Source organism: Phasianus colchicus, chromosome 1, assembly GCF_987193195.1.
Source record: "Phasianus colchicus chromosome 1, bPhaCol1.hap1.1, whole genome shotgun sequence".
Lineage (NCBI taxonomy): Eukaryota > Metazoa > Chordata > Aves > Galliformes > Phasianidae > Phasianus > Phasianus colchicus.
The window spans coordinates 156860092-156878205 of record NC_143436.1 but is presented as its reverse complement, the minus strand read 5'-3'; the positions used below and the strand labels follow the sequence as shown (position 1 = coordinate 156878205).

General features: G+C 40.6%; 1 protein-coding gene across 7 annotated transcripts in view; it reads right to left on the bottom strand.

Moving 5' to 3' along the window:
• Positions 1-18114, bottom strand: part of KLF12 (KLF transcription factor 12) — a 276242-nt gene that overhangs the window by 201681 nt on the left and 56447 nt on the right. Inside the window, exon 2 of one of the 7 annotated variants that reach the window (XM_090130815.1) lies at positions 18018-18112. The exons of the other annotated variants lie outside the window; for them this stretch is intronic. The gene's annotated coding sequence lies outside the window, so the exon portion shown is untranslated. The remainder of the gene's footprint in view (positions 1-18017; positions 18113-18114) is intronic. 7 annotated transcript variants of the gene reach the window in all.

Sequence of the window (18114 nt, the reverse complement as noted above, 5' to 3'; positions counted from 1 at the left end):
GCTCATTGAAGTACTACTTCATAGACTCTTTGATAAGCACAAGCAGCTCCAGCATTGCAACCATCCCACAGCCCAAAACACAATCCAGGACACCCAAAATACAGAACACATAATTTGACGATAGAACAGGAATCAGCCTCCTAGAACTGAGATGGCCAGCAAGGGTGGCAAAGAGCACTGATGGTGATGGGCAATGAACACTGGCCACAAATTCCACACATATAGGCCAAATAACTTAACCGTGACTTTTTTAGGCTGTTTACGGGTGAAGAGAATCACAGAATCATTAAGATTGGAAAAGACAACTAAGATCATCTAGTCCAACTGTCCTCCTATCACCAATATTGCCCACTAAACTATGCTCCTTAGTATCACAAAGGTACTGAGAGTTAAACCTCTATCTGAAAATACCTGCTCAACGAGCAGCCTCATTTTCAGAAGCATTGTACAGCTTTGGTTTGAGATGAGATGACATGGAAATGTACATGAAAAACAGGGCCGTCTGTCCTTACAGATCTAATGCACTGATTCTGTCCTGTGTCATACCACCGAACATTAGATTCCTTCTCCTATGTCAAGAAAAAAAAGCAAATGGAAATTTAAAAAGCCCAGTTTGGAATCAACTCTTTTTCATCTGGTCAACATCCCCAGTGCTTGGCAGAGAGGGCTAGAGTAAGGAACATGGGAAGACTTTTAGGACAATCATGCTAGATATTCATAGACAAATGGAAGCTACTTTTATTTGTAGAGAAGTATTTTAATGAATTGGAACGTTTTTATATGTTTGTCTCAGTTTCTAGACAATATCAAGTTCATACAAGTGTCATTTCATTATCTCTTTTATGTACTACTAATTTTTAAGTAAATTCCTTATAAGTACTCCTTATGTCATACACCTCCTTTTTCTAATTTGCTTATATAAGGTAGAACACACACATACACAGAAAATATCAACTACGTTACAAAGTAGTAATTTGCTGAACTTTTCTCTCTACAAAGCAAAATCCGTATTTGGATATAACCATACCTCTGAATCACTGTCTTGAATCATTTATTTTACTTTAAAAAATATATGCACTTTTATTCTTCAAAGCTCTCAAATCTGAACTTGCAATCCCTCTCAATAAATCCCCTTATAATCCCTTTCAAACGCCTCAAGTCACATCCAGATTCATGAAGACTAAGAGTGACTACTTCCAAACTCACAAAGGCCATCCTAATCACCAGATGCAGAAGAATAATTGGAAGTACACATTTAGCAGTGTACAGAGCATAAAGAAAAGTGGTTGCCATCAATGCAGTACTGAGAATGGCTACCTGTATGCTAATAGTAGCCACATACTTATCATAATCATAGACTGGCCTGAGTTGAAAAGACCACAAAGATCATCTATTTTCAATCCCTCTGCTATGTGCAGGGTCGTCAACCACTAGACCAGGCTTCCCAGAGCCTGGGATCCAGCCTGGTCTTGAATGCCTCCAGGGATGGGGAATCCGCAACCTCCTTGGGCAACCTGTTCCAGTGTGTCACCACCCTTTGTGTGAAAAACTTTCTCCTAATATCTAACCTAAACCTCCCCTGTCTCAGCTTAAAACCATCCCCCTTGTCCTATCAACTTGCCTCCTTTGTTTCCTACATTTCTGGTTCTTGCAGAGAAATCTGTGAACTCTGTAAACCAAACATTCTGCAGAATCTACAAATAATATATTCCTATTTATGTAAAGCTACAGATCTGCAACAGGCTTTCCCATTCAGAAGCAATAAGGGACAGAAGACAAAAGTCAATGCATCACTGTACTGTATCTGCCTACCCAAAATTTCACCTACACCTGCACTCAATTATCTACATTTCTTGCCTTGGATCTGGCCCCAAAGATCTTCATAAACTGGATTCAGCACCGCTATAATTTAGACTAGGCAAAATACTTTGCCACCTGTTTTTTCTGTAGAGAAGAAGAAATTGCAATGTGAGCCGGTGTCCCATCAGCAGGCATCGCAACCTGCAAGTGGAGCCAAGTAACCGGACCACAAGAGCACTTCTATGCATTTTTTCACTGACAACCCAACTGCGAACATAAAGTTTATTCTGTTCTCAGCTGAAGTTTTTGCTTGTCTTTGACAATTTCTCTTAAGATGAGGCAAACTGAATTACTTGCTCTAAGACCACCGGCACCTCCCAATATCTTTGTTACTCTGACATGGTGTCAGTAACAAAAATATCTCAGGTTGCTCTAATATTTCAAAAATATTTCCGAAAATTAACTTAAATTTTGAACTTCTGGTATTTTAATAAAAGTAAAGAGACTGACTGGCATTTTAATAAAACTAAAGAGAAGCAGGAGGCAGAGAGTGGGATGCTTGTTGCTAGGTGATACCTAGGCTCTCCTGAACTCCTACAGACTGAAATATTTATCCAGGCTCCCACAAAGAATGACATCCAGCATAGAGAAAGAAGAGACATGCTGCCTGAAATGCATCATGATTCAAAGTGAGAAGCGGCAGCTCTGCCACCAGTTCAGTCCCTGGGGTGCACCACGACAGGGATGCTGATGGGGAGGCTGACGAAGCTCCTCCTCGGTGTCTGCCTTGACTTTAGTTGGAGCCCTGGCAGCGAGACACCTCCAAAACCAGCTTTCCTTTTACAACAAACCAGGACTACCTCAGTTCCACTAGGGTCTTGGCAGCAGGAGAAACTGCCCCCTTCACCCATCTGACTGTAAAAGCTGTTGTGTTTTAAATTGTTGAATTTCAACAGTGGGTTTGCAGCTGGCCAGGTGTGGACGAAGCTGTCACCAACAAAACATACAGCCTTGGCAAGAAGGCTGCAAGCCACACATCTCCTCCTCCTCCCTTTAAAAGGTTTATTCAATGGCTAAACTTCCAAGGAGTGCTTATGAACACTTCCAGTAGATTATTAGAGGCATAAACACTGTTCTTTAAAGATCTCATATATGACATTAATTAACTATTTAGAATCGAACAGCTTCAAGGATCAGTCTCAGACCTCCTGGGACTTACAGATGCATTTCAACCTCCCTACAAATCAAGGGTATGGTTTGACAAAAATAATATACAGAAACATACTAGAATTCTGGTGCTATAATTTTAGAGAATCGTTATTCTGAGAAAGGTGTATTTCAGTAAAGAAAAAATCTGTATGCATGTCCACAAAGAATTCTTGTGTGGCAAAGCAGATGAGAAACATTGCGAAGGTTAAACAACTCTAGTAGTTAAAATATACAGAAGGAACAGAGTCCTCAAACATCTGAATTTAGGTAATATTCACTGGTCAATCCACAATAGTGCTGTAAATTGCAGGGAGCAGAGAAAATCACAGCAAAACAACGTAACCCCTTGAATCGTTACTGTAAAAGCACTGATTATCCTCCATGCTTTTTGTTGATTGAATGGATAGCTCTGAAATCTCACTATTCCCTTTGCACCTCTAGCCTAAGTAGAATGACATTGGTTTCTGTTAGATCTAAATAAAATAAAGTTCTGATAAACACAGCCACACATCACTTTGGACAGCTTGCTGACATAAGGAAATGTCTGTGTTACACAGCACACACACTCAGCACAAGGTCTCTCAGATCACCATCTACCCTCACACACAGTTCAAACTGCACATTAAAGTTAAAATCCTATTTACCATCCTGCACACATGAAGTCAAAGGACTTAGCGGGCCCTTTCTTGGTAGAAGAATTATTTGCAACTTTATATATATATATATATACACACACATTTATATGATTATATACATATAAAACATATGACATATGAAAATACGTGCACACAGCCACAGAATTCTGATGAATTGATAAACTACTGATTTGTGAATAACTGACTTAAGGAACCTGCAGAAAGCACACTCTCAATTACATCACCAAAACAACATAGGACCTTTCAGCCAAACTCTGAAAACATTTCTGAACCCTCAAAGAAACAGAATTAAGAAAAGTCATTTTATCCTCTTATTTTAGACTTTCTTCAGCAAAACTATGTAACTGTACGTATCACTCTAAAAATGATAATGACTCTCTGAGATCACTGTTCCATGTGAAAGTAATTACAAAACAGTAATACCAAAGCAAGTGCCGCCTCAGTTTCAAGTTGAAGCTGTGCTTCTGCACTTCGTTTGCACTCCAGCTCATGCCCCACACAGAACAACAGAGTAAAGACTTGCCAATGATTCTTCCTTACCATCATGGTGGGGAAGAGGACAAATCCCAAAGCTCTCCAACAGACTCCTAAATGAAGTGACTGGATTGACTACAGAGATTGCACAGGAAAGCATTTCATTGTTTGGGCAGGTTTCATGTTGTCATATCTTCCTGCTAATAACAAGTAGCATTACCAAATGTTATTACCCATCCCACCCCTTCTGGTTTAGTATCATTACTGAAACCAGCTTTATGTTCAGAACAGAACCTAGCCGGCTCTACTTGTGGTGCAGGCAGTACTCACACTCTCTGCTCAAAGTTGCAAGATAATCTACATTTATATCCTAACCCAGTTAAAAATAAAACAAGGATTTTCCTTATTTCCTTATTTAGAGGGTGGTGATGCACTGGAACAGGTTGGCCAGAGAGGTTGTGGATGCCCCATCCCTGATGCCATTCAAGGCCAGGCTGGATGTGGCTCTGGGCAGCCTGGTCTGGTGGTTGGCGACCCTGCACATAGCAGGGAGCATGAAACTAGATGATCATTGTGGCCCTTCTCAATCTAGGCCATTCTGTGATTCTATGATTTCCTGTTAAGAGGCTGTTGAATCCCAGAACATTAGAAGAATAAACAATTCTTGCACTCATATGCAGTTGTAAGTGAAATATTAAGAGGTTAAGGAGGAGGCCATCATTTCTCAGCAATGCGTTGCTTTCTGAATGTACTGTGCACCTAACATTTCTCATGCTGGCAGCTGTCACCCAACTACCTGAACACACAGAGTGGCTGAACAAATAAGGCTCCTCACCACAAGCCCAAAAAAGGAACAAGCACAACTGAGCTGCAGTCTTGTGTCAAAAACCACTCTCCAGCTGCAGTGAGCATCCTGCCATTTGGTAACACAGCAATGTGTTCAAGACATAACCTGCTAGAGAATTTGAACATCAGTAATCCTGCATCAGGATGCCAAATGCTAAATTTACATGGCTCAAAAGTTATTACGGAGTTTTTTCACAGCTTGCCTTACAGGAAATTCCTGGACAATGGAAAAATTACAGCAGAAAGAAAAAAAATGAATGCTGCTAATATAATAGAATCACAGAATAACCTGGGTTGAAAAAGACCTCAAAGATCATATAGTTTCAAACCCCCTGCTATGTGCAGGGTTGCCAACCACTATACCAGGCTGCCCAGAGCCACATCCAGCCTTGTATATATGTAATACAATATATATGTAGCAGCTTACATAAATCCTGTCATCTCTTTTCCTTCTACGCTCTGAAAGAAGTTGTAAAGAAGTTAAAGATTGGCACTACCCATCATCAGTGTGCATGAAACAGCACATGGTTCCCCCTAATCACAGTACCAAGCATGCTTTGCTAGTTTAAGCAAAACCACTTAATAAGCAACAACAGAATGAGCTGCACCTAGTAAATTCATTTTAAAAGAGAAAAAAACATTTCCATAGGCAGAAAAGATGGCTACAGAGGCTGTTTGTTTCTGTATAACCAAAAGAAGTTTGTAAGATCCACACGGACTCCCCTGCAGATGGCAGATGGCCATCTCCTCAGAGTTCCATCCACAAGGCCCACCTCACCACATTGATCATGGTAAGGTGAATTAGCAAGAACCTGGCAAACTGTTCAAGCAAGCCCGTTCTGTTGCTCCAAAACACAAATGACAAAAGCCCAACGTGCCATCTGGCACAGCTGCAGCTAGGAGAGGACACACTGTCAAAATTTACTACAAAGTTGGGAAAAATGAACAAAGAAAAACAAGCAAAGACGACTACAGAGCTCCAAATTACGATATATGCCAAAGAAGCCCAGTCACCTTGCTTCCAGGCTCAGTTATGCTTCCAAAAGAAAAGGAAGCCACAGCTGAATGCATGCTGCTCTACCTATTGGGTGGTTGTGCTCAGCTCCTATTCTTGCCTTCCCTCAGCTCCCAACAAGTTTTCTCACTGCATTCATTACAATTTCTTGTTTTCAGTTAGAAGTGTCCCAACCACTTTTTTTTTTTTTTTTTTTTCATGAAAACAGCATGATGGTTTTACACATATCAAGGCTCTAAAACCCTGTACACTATGTGATAACAGCAATGCCATTAATCAGTTTTACGAGTCCATTTGGCTGGCATGATACAAACGTGGCTGATGAGTGTCTGGTTTAATAGGAAGGTAAGCTCTCTAAAATTGATCAATTGACCAGTAGTCTTCATTAATCATTTTTAATGGCTCTTCTCCCATCATGGCCTTTACTGAAAGTGCAGACTAGCATTATTACTAATAATTATCCCTCAAGATACTGTAGGCAAAAAGCTCAGAAAAAAAGGAGAAATCACACAGCTGAATATATAATATTCCCATTCAGCAGCACCCACAGCTTGAAACAGCTTCACTAGCAGATTCAGCAGCTACAAATCTTTAAATAATAATTTGAAACCCAAAGCAAGTCAATGAATCACACTCATCCTCTTGATGTCTTTGGGAGGACTGAAAAGAATAAAATTGACTCCAATAATGTTCATCGAGAATTTCGACTGGAAACTCTGTCCTAACAGTTCAACCTTTACAATATACTGTAGAGCTCAGTGCAAGCTATGATTAATCTCATGAAAAAGTGTACTGTTAGGAGACAGGTTCTACCAGCTACATACCAGGTCATGTATTTCCTCAACCTTCCTACCCCAATCACTTCTCTGCTTGTTTTAACAGTCCACATATTTCTGACAGGAGACACAGTTGTTATGCTTATCTTTCCTTTTTTTTTTAAAAAAAGAAAAGTATATTCACTCCTCGTATCAGATAGTTCCACATCTAACCAGACAGAAATTCTGGGGAGTGGGGAAGGGATAACTAGAAGAGGCAGCAGCAATTACCATCTACATGCAGTAGGAGCCATTGCATTCTGCAGGCACCAGGAATCAACAACCCCCTTTAAGAGTGGGCTCAACCTGAACAGTAACCTTAGTGGCTGAAGTTCTCACAAGCAGAGGGTCATCTTTCAACTGGGGTGATCCCAACTACCTACAGACAGCAATATCTGCATTCGCTGCTCTTCGTGCCTCTGGAGCTAAAGAAGAGAAAGATGTAGTGCAAGGCCCTGAGTCACTATTCTGTAACATCACACACACTCCAGCAATCACTCTTAATTGAAAAAGAAGACCAAGCTGATACATAAAAGCTAGCAGAACTTAACAGAAGTACAGATAAAACTGTAAAAAATCATTACAAAATCAGAAGCTAACAATGATAAGGAAATTGCATTGCTTAGTTAATTAAAGCAGACTGGAAAGTGCTTCAGAGAAATAATGTTATATTGCATAGAGGAAAGCTCAGTGTAAAAAGCAAGGGTTTTCATCCTGTACTTACTGGATCTCAGTCAGATTGGCTGTTTCTGTACTCCGTGCCATAGAAGTGTATCTATCCCAACTTATGCTCCTGTCACTCTCACTAATAGCTAGCAAGTGGGCTCATCATGCTTAATTATCTTGCAGGAAAAAGAGGGTACAACAACTAACTAAATAATAACTTAGTAGTTAATAATTTAATAATAATACAAGGCATGGATACTAGAAAAGGCTTCTGCTGAAGAGCATAGGACTTTTATTTTTTTCAGTATTCTATGTGTAACAGAAAACCAATGCAGATGTGATGTTATGAACACTGCTCTGCTTGAACAGTGTCTTGTTAAGCATCACAGTTCTGTCAAAGACAAATGAAACAATTTCTGGTCAACCACTGAAATCTGTAATCAGTACAAACCATCCTTGGGAAGAAGAAACAGGAATGACTAAGAACTACATTCACCAATTCTCTGAGGTTCAAGATCAGTAATTTTTTGACAATCAAAGCTTTTGTATTTATATCAGTTCCCTTTGATTACTTTTTAATGTGCAGGTAACACCTGACATAGTACAATACATAAACTGCTTCACAAAGCAGTATAAACTGGCAGCAGCAGCTACAGATGCACCCGGGGCTAAACCCAACCCTGGTTTAATTCCAGGAACACACCTATCTCATGTTTTGAAATTATGAGGAAGCTCCTAAACCACATTACTTATTGAAAAATATTCTGTAATTTAATTCAGTATCAAACAGTAACTACATCTGTTGGTGTTAAAATTATACTGATTTCAAGTTGTGACCCCTCATCAACAGTCTCAGTCACAGAGCTGGTTCATCTGGCCTTACCTCTTGGATATTTCCTTTGTTACATCACCTTTGCTTTCTGCATTACCCACTGCAGAAACGTCCATTCTCCAGATCTCAAGCCTCAAGTTTCCCCTATCTTTATCAGGTTCGGGGCTCTTAAGGCCACCCTTGAGACTCAACCACCATCAGCCCCAGATCACCATAACACTGAGCCAGGCAGCAACATCCTCCCATCCTGACTGCTGTGTTTCTGTTCCCCTTCCCACCTCACTGCTGCTAGGATGGACTTCTGGTGCCTGAGTCAATCTCACAGATGCCCACTTTTACACCCAAGTACCAGTGCTGGCAACTGAGAGCTCCAGCTATAAACTTCAGGGGCCAAGGTTCAGTAACCACATCACCCTACTCCAGAGACAGCACTCTTAAACCACACCTCACACCCTTCAGTGGGTTCAAAGAAAACTAACATTATAATCCAAAACTAGACAGTGAAGATTTGTGAACCTAACACCCTTCTGTAACTCGTCCCACCTACTCTCGTTGTGCTTTTCAACACAGTTCTCCTTTTATTCTTCTCCCTGAATTTCTGCCTTTTATAGGCTACACATTCACTAGTGTTAGTCCATCAATAAGCTGCTCAGAGCTTCACTGAGATTGGCATCACTCCCATTACAAAGGCAAATTCTGACTTAAATTTGTAATCCACCCACGAACTATGAATGATGACAGAGCTGGTTGGGTTTTTCACATTTTTAATATACAAAAGATAATAAGTTTTTCTATATCGTAAGTTGTATTCCTAATTATTCACTAGAAATATATATTTTCTCTTCTCCATTTTTCAAGTGTTCGGTCTCTGAATTCATTGTTAGTAGTTGATGTGGCAGTTGCTAGCTACTCCCATAGTAGCCAAACTGAACGTGTCTCACACACTGTGCTACTGAAGAGGTTATGCTGAAAGAGCTGCTCCAAAAGTAATGCCTCCTATATTATTATGTTGGCCTTCAACAGGGGCATCTTCAGAGGCAGATGGAGGTGGTACAGCAGTAGAACTGAAACTTCCCACCAATATTCCACTGCATGTTGTTGCTGTGTGACAGATGGCAAAAATTGCATCCCTTGACACTGATCAAAACGTAGTGAACATTTATAGAGACCAAACAGTGGATGTGAACTCAGTGAGGTACTGACTTCTGTGTTTCAGCAGTGGTGACAGCGACATGCAAGGCAACGCACATTCCAAATGGCTGTGCACAGCTGTCACACCATGAAATGAAGAGCATTTCAATCAGCTCATCCGTGCAAATTGTCATATTATGGCCAGGAAGCTGTGTATTTAGCTAAATATCGGCTTCAATGCATTGGAAATGATGATTGCAACGTTGGAATAACACAAAGTTTGCACCAGGTTAGTCTCATGAGTGCTCACACAGGAAGAGAAAGAACATCTTATGCAAATATGTAATAATCTACTGAACCATTATGTGGCTGAAGGTGACAGTTTTCTGGATCTCATCATTACGAGTGATGAATTGCACTCCAGGGAGTGGTGACAAGTGAATTCCCCATCCAACAAAGAGTTTAAGATACAGCACTCTGTGGGTAGAAGTAATATGCACTATCTTTTGGGTTAAGAATGGAGGGATTCTTCTGAATTTCCGAACACAAACTATGGCAACTATACCGAAAAGTAGTGTTTTGTAGCTGAGAATTTGCTGTATCAAAGAATGTTGTGCTCTCTATATGAATTGTATTTTCCATGGAAATGCAGAGGAGGCATTACTTTCAGAGTAACCCAAGTATCAAGGATGGATGTGGCTCTGGGCAGCATGATCTAGTGGTTGGCAACCCTGCACACAGCAGGGGGTTTTAAACTAGGTGATCATTGTGGTCCCTTTCAACCCAGGCCATTCTATGATTCTATGATGATGAAAAAAAATAAGTAATGGGAAAGGCATTGATAGAACAGCAAACTTCATTTAATAACTTATGGTCTTAAACTGAGACAGGGGAGGATTAGGTTAGATATTAGGAGGAAGTTTTCCACACAGAGAGTGGTGACACACTGGAACAGGTTGCCCAAGGAGGTTGTGGATGCCCCATCCCTGGAGGCATTCAAGGCCAGGCTGGATGTGGCTCTGGGCAGCCTGGTCTGGTGGCTGGCAACCATTCACATAGCAGGGGGGTTGAAACTAAGTGATCATTGTGGTCCTTTTCAACTAAGGCCACTCTATGATTCTATGATAACAAGAACACACACAGTCAAAGTACAGACAGCAGTCCAGAGGCAAACAAATACAGCTGTATGCTGTACAGCAGAGGTAGCTGCAATATTCTTTCTGATAAGCATAAGGAATATTGCAAATAACTAACACTCTCACAAGTGGCAAATGTCATCATTCTAATGATAACCCGTATTAAGTTGCATCCTCTTATCACCATTACCATTCTGTTAAGACGACCATTGAAAAATATCTAATTTTAATTAACTGTAATTTAGACTTATAATCTGAAACAGGTTATAACTTGCTGGTTTTATAAGACAGTGAATTACTGACTAGAAAACAAAACGTTTGTCTCCCTTGGGGGAAGCAGGAAATCAAACATTTTAATATACAAGGGAGAAATAATATAAATCAATAAACAATGAAAATAATATACTGAGAGTTAAAATAGGAAAAAAAGGCACAAGGGTACTACGTGCTTGAAGTTAGTACTGGAAGCAACGCAGAAGTTAAAATGTGTAGGTGCAGCATCAGGCTGCTCTGCATCGCTGAAGAGTTAGCTGCAGTAAGCGAACACTACACGCATAAGACACAAGGACGTACGCGTACACAGGCACAAACCCGCACATATCAGAGCAAACTGCTGCACCAGAGCTGTACTCAGCAGAGGCCTGCTGTCACCCTGCTGCAGCCTACTGGAACTTGGCATCAGGGCAGGCCTTGAGCTGGGATGTCAAACAGGAAGGTTTCCTGTCTTTACGGGTCATTCTGCCCACTAAATCACATCTACTCTCTGCCCCACTGATGCATTACTATCAGCTTATTTTGCTCTCCAGCTCAATTTCTAATCGAGTGTATAAGGGAGCCCACTTGTCTCATCTCCCTCTCCCTTATCAACAGACTGAGTGACAACAGCACAAGATCAGCCCAGCGATTCACCTGCCTTCATGTCCCACTGCTCACAGCAGGCATCACTGCGAGTGTCGGGCAGTCAAGAAGTATCAACAGTTTCCTAATCTTTAGAGTATCAAGCATGTAAGTCATCCTCTCATAGGGAAGATGTCCTGGACCCGGCCCAGCGGTTTAAAGGGCTTTGACACACTGAGCAGGATTACAACAGGCGGCACCGTTTCAAAATGAAATAGCAGCAAGGTTTGGCTTCCTAACAAACCCACTAAAAATACACAAGCTTAGCTGGAAACATATTAACCTGCAGTCTGTCAGCAAATACAAAATACCCTCTTTTCAACACATACTCAAAGAAATAACGTTGTATTCTTTTGTGTTCTATTTCTTATCACTGTTTGAAAAAAGCCCACAAAGAAGCATTACACTGGATGAGTTCAGAAGGAGTGTATTACATAAATACAGAAGCACAGTTGCATTAATATCCAAGAATGACATTCACAAACATCTTGCTAGAACCCTATTAAGGCCATAAACAGCATTACCCTAGCATGTATCAGGGAAACTTCATAGAAGCATGTCTGCAGAAGTTTCCCAAAGATCAGCACACTAACAAAGACAAGAGCAGTGCCAGGTTTGTCAGCACTGTCCGTCTCCTCCCCACCCACCCCTATAACTAGACCAAGGCAAAACACCACCTCCGTAAGAGAGAACGCTGTTAATACTGAATTAAAGTAATATCAAGCAGTATTCAAGCATACAATCAATATCAGCTGGAGCTTAAGGTACGACTACCCAGAGGCAAGAAGCATCAGACCATGGAGTCTATAGAGCACTGACAAACTGGAAGAATTTAGCAAAAGGAGGGTGATTTAAAAAAAGCATCAACCCTCCCCCCATCCTCCGGTCTGGTATATGCCAAGGCAGAATCCCTATCACCTGGCACCTCTTTTCTTCCAAAGCTTCATCTTCTTTGTCACCAGCTGAAGAGCCACTAAGACAGAACTCTGAAATTCTAAAAGCTTGTCCACTGAGAACCTCAAGAAATTTCCTCATCTATCCCTGGTAATTCCCACTGCTGTGATCACCTCAAAATCATTACAGCCTCATTATATCTATTATATACAAGCTTTAAGAACAAATCACCAGACCTGCAAAAGAACAGCTTGCGGCATCCGGATTCATCCCAACTCAGTCTAGAGACAAAATTTCTGCTTTAACTTACAATCAGGAATAGAAATTAGGAGGAAGTTTTTCACTCAGAGGGTGGTGACACACTGGAACAGGTTGCCCAGAGAGGTTGTGGATGCCCCATCCCTGGAGGCATTCCAGGCCAGGCCTGGTCTGGTGGTTGGCGACCCTGCACATAGCAGGGGGTTTGAAACTAGGTGATCACTGTGGTCCTTTTCAACCCAGGCCATTCTATGATTCTATCAAAAACAGTCAGTGTTCATGGGCTGAGAGTTTTTTCAAGAGTTGTGGCATTTACTTCAATTATTCCTATTGACATCTATCTATAAAGTAAACACTTTTAAATGAAAATTAGGGCTTTACTCCACACCGACTGTGATTAATTCCAATTACTTGTATGCCTTTTGCGACTGTTCTGCAGATTATATTTGACAGATTATGTCTGCAGTGTTATAAAGATAAAAATAAAGACAAAAAGCAATATCGCAGAAGCATAGGGGTTGAAAGGGACCTCTGGAGATCACCTCGTCAAACTCTCCAACAGGTGTTGTTGCTACAAAGTTGTAGCTATCAGGAGCAAGAGGGAACATAAGAAAAATATATTTTCATTCCTCAGTACCACAGTAAACAACATGATAGTATTATAAACACCAAATATATATACATACAACCACAATAGCAATCACTTCACCAGTTTCTCGAAATTGATTTTGAACACGAGCTTTCTGACACATGGTCCCCCCAGAACAACACAACCAGCAAAAGACAGCTCCTTTATGCAGAAGTCCATGTTCCCCAGCTAAATCTATTTTCTGAGAGAGGCGAGTCTGGTGCTAATCCCAGTCAGATTAAGTTTCTGGATACTGCTGAACTCTGTGATAATGGCACATCTAGGTCATTGCAAAGGTCCTTGGAGCTGATGATCTAATTGGTGGTGATCCCTACTGAATACAGAAGTCAGCACTTGGTTTTTTGGTGGTGATGGTAGGTTTTTGCTTTCTTTTTTCCCCCCACAATTTCAATACATCTCAACTCAAGACATGTAAAGATATAGTGTAAATCTGCAGCATCTAACAGCTATATAGTAGCAACAAACAGTTGTGCATACACTCAAAATAACACTGTTTTCACTATTAAAATAAAAATCTTTGTAGTACAGCAAAAGGACACGCAGAAATGCAGATGCTCTCAAAGTAACCACATATCAAAGGTGTTATTTCTATGTACAGATACTTCTAAATGCCTCTGATCTCTTGGGATTTGGTTACACCAGCTTAGTCACACTCAGAAAGCCATCACAAGTAATACTTAGGTTTTATTATATTCCACACAGAAAGCTTTGCAAACTATTTTTTTCATGTTATAATTCGATCATAAAATAGTTTTTAGCTATTAAGGTTCCTGGATCTGTAGATGTACTGTAATGAGCAACTGTCAGACAGAGTGCTTCATTTCTGGACTGTGCTATGGGGATGTACTGCCTAAAAACAAGATTAATAAAGCCATTAGAAATTACATATCTTTTAATTATCTTCCCTTATGTTTTATAGTCACATAGCACACTGCTTTTAAAAGTGGGAAGAAACATCAATACATACTTATGAAAAACAAGGGGAGGCTAACAGTAATGGAAAGGTAATAGCAGGAAGAGAGCAAGAAGAATCAAAATACTACTGAAAATTAGAGAAGGGCAATGAATACATATTTAATGTAACTCTCTCTATTGCATTTGTATTTCCTCTGCTACTCAGAAATGAAAACAGGGGAGTATTAACTTACTGCTTACTGCAACCATGCAAGACACAATCGATCCCTAGAGTATAAAGCTGGGGTTATATCCAGCCTTGCTCTGAAAAGACTAAATGACTGCAAGATACAGCAAATGGTAAACTGTGCTTTAAATGTGTTCTGCTGAGCACGTGTTTTCACGTAAGTCTAATACTTCTACACAAGACTCTACTCACAGAATAGGCAGGTAAGTCCAGCATCTGACTGCTATTTTGTGACTGTCCATTCCGACTTACTTTGAAAAGGGTATATTCATTAATTTTTGCTTGAAAAGCTCTCACAGTCCAGTGCCCCAGCTTTGCCATTTGTAGTGATTCCTTCCCGTGAGAACAAGCTCGAGAAGCAGGTTTTCTTTCACACACAGACAGGAAGCCCTGTCACCAAAGTCACACACAGACCACTGGGGAGACACACAAGGAAGCAGCATGACAAAGACAGAAAATTTCTTCATGTTTTATATTTTAAAAGAAAGAAAATAAAAAAACAGAAAGCCAAGTCTCAAAGAGCAAGGATTAACATTGAGAAGAAGAGAGAATGAGAAACAAGGAGAAATATTAGCATATGGTAGAACAAGAAAAGGACAGGAGAAAGCATTAGTTAAAGGAAGCAAAATACCACGACCTTCAAAAATAAGGACTGCCACCTGTAACTACCAGACGTGCAGGTTTTCTCCTGAAAATACAGGGCAGGAAGGTCTGTGGGGATATATGAAAATGTGAATTGAACAAGAACACTGCAGATGGTTGACAGAGGCAGAGTGATTGAAATAAAACCCTTAAGACCAAGGGAACCAGAGGATGAAGGGATGAAATCATTCTTCTGACTTACGATCTAAAAAAATCCACAGGATTTACAAGAGAGAAATATTACTCCTGTGAAATACATATGATTCATTGAGCAGGTCAGATAAACCGTCCTTCACCTCTCGTTACTGCAGTGCAACACAGGTGGGAAACCAGCTGGATCAATGGGCTCAGAACACCTCAGCTACTCCAAGTCCTCAGCTACTCCAAGTCCTACTAGTGGCTGACTTCTAGGCACCAGCTCCGTTAACAACCTGTATAGGCCATCAATCTGTTTGGGGACTGCAGCATATGGTGCACATGGACAGGCTCTGAGAGCTGGGACTGTTCCACCTGGAGAAGGGAAAGTGGGAAGGAGATCCTACTGCTGCCTGCAGCTACCTAATGGGGTACAAAAACATCAGAGCCAGGCTCCTCACAGAAGCACGTGGCAGGAACCTAAGGATACAAGCTGTAGCAAGCAAAATTAACTCTGGTTAGCTATGAGGAAGAGTTTTATGATACGGGTGGATAGAGTACCTAGAAAGGTCACAAAACATTCATCCTTGAAGATAATCAAAACTTGACTAAAAAATAGCAGAGCAACCTATCTTAAAATTCTATTTTCCTATGAGGAATAGCTATAGGTATGGCAATAAAGATGCTAGAAAAATAACAGTGTGTGACATGACTGCAAAATCACACCATCATTAACACATACTTTTAGACTATATTTAGGGGAATTCAGTAGCTCAAGTTCACTGCTCAAAAGAAGACCATGCAAACTTTCAAAAAGTAAAAAAGCAAAGTAATAATAATTGCACTGGTAACTTTTCTTGTCTTCCAGGCACGTGTGAAATGTTTATGTAAGCATATTGGAATCAATCTGAGATATAAAATATCTTCCAAACAGAAATTTCAACTTTCAGATCTTTATGTACAAACCAAGAATATGAGTCACATGATGAAACAGAAGGATGAGCAGATTTCTGCAGTTTCTTATCATCTGTGAACAAAGCACTGAGAAACATACATGATACTAATCAGCCAGGACTCCACAGATCGCATCAGCAGAATTGCATATGGAATACAGAGTTATTATTATACTGCTATGCTAAAGTTAGACTGAGGTCTCCGAGGACAAGTTCAGTCACCCCTCATCTTCAAAATTTATGCAACCTTAGATTATACAGTTCCTCAGATTCAGAACAATAACGCAGTGCCCAGGTCGTGCCTCAGTTCCAGAATACTTCACATTGCATTACAACATTCTTCAGCAACGTCCATAATCATTTTTCACAATGGTGTAACAAATTTTGTACAGAAGTAGGAACAAAAAGCACACTGGAAAATCCTGTCTATTTCAGCATCATGATGGTCACGCTTGGCTTGGTGTCATGGGACATGTCTGTCCTTGGGAAATATCTGGAACAGTGCGAGGGAGCTCTGACTGGGGCTGGGCTCCTACTTTCACAGCTTCTGGGCATCTCTCCAGAGCCCTGCCACTGACAGCAAAGATGTTCACCAGCATGTCTCTCCATGATCCACACATCAAGAGACCACAGCAAAGCCCAAGGGCAAGCAACCACAGCCCCCCTCAGTGTGCTGGGTCACACCAATACTCAGCACTTAACATTTCTGTAAAAGAGAGCAGCAGCTGAGCAACTGGCAGTGTCACAGAATGAAAAATTAGAACAAAACAACAGTTCACATCAAACCCATAACCAACCTTGCCATGGTAACTAATTTCTAAGAGAGCTACCTATTATTATCAATTCTCTTGCTACAGAGAATACACAGCTCCATTTCTGCAACATTCAGTCACAAAATTTAGACACTTTAACATTTACGATAAGGTTGTAGATCGGGAAACACTTATTTGCAGAAAGGGTTGTGAAGCACTGGAATAGGCTCCCCAGGGAGGTGGTTGAGTCACCATCCCTGGATGTGTTTAAAAACCATTTGGATGTGGTGCTCAGGGACATGATTTAGCAGAGGGTTGTTAGAGTTAGGGTAGTATGGTTAGGTTGTGGTTGGACTTGATGATCTTTTAATGGTCTTTTCCAACCTGAGCAATTCTATGATTCTGTTTAATCCGTATCCTTCAAGGGAGAGGGTGGAAGATAACAAATACATAGGTCACCCTGGAAGTAATGCCTCCTATATATTTCCATGGAAACTGCAGCTTATACAAAGAGCATAACAACACTAGTTGACAAAGCAAATTCTCAGCGATAGGCCACTACTTTTCAACACAGTTGCCACCATTAGCTATGCGTTTTCACCAGTGATGAACAAGAGCCTGCATGCTGCACTCATTACTGCTGGAGCATCCCTCATCTACTGAAGGCTTAACATTGAAGATTCACTGCCTAATACTTTTGTGGGTAAAATATAAAGCCAGTTTCACCCTCATGGATTTTGAAGTGGTAAAAGGAAGGGATTTAAATTAATTATTTTATGGCAATTCATGAAAGTACTGAGACAAGTATGGCTACTACAGTTTTACATATTGGCTTTCACTGCAAGAATGAGAAAAACTGATTTATGACACTTCCGATTAGGCTTACACTACATAAATACACCCAGAGGGAGGAGAAAAACATTGTTTCAGACAGCTCAATTTTTTAATATCATACATTTGTATCTAATCCCCCAAGAATAACCTATGCTACAGATTTAGTGTTTACTTTTTCCATACATAAATATCTGATTTGACTGCAATAGATGTCAAACACTCAGGACACCCACTGACATCAGAACTGTGGGCTGTTTCAGAGCTCTGCAAAGGCTTACTCACCATCTCCAACTGCCAGCTCTCTTTTTCATGTCACCGCTGCTATGCAAGTTGACCAAAACAGATCTGGATGGTGACAGGAACCGTTTCTAGATCATCT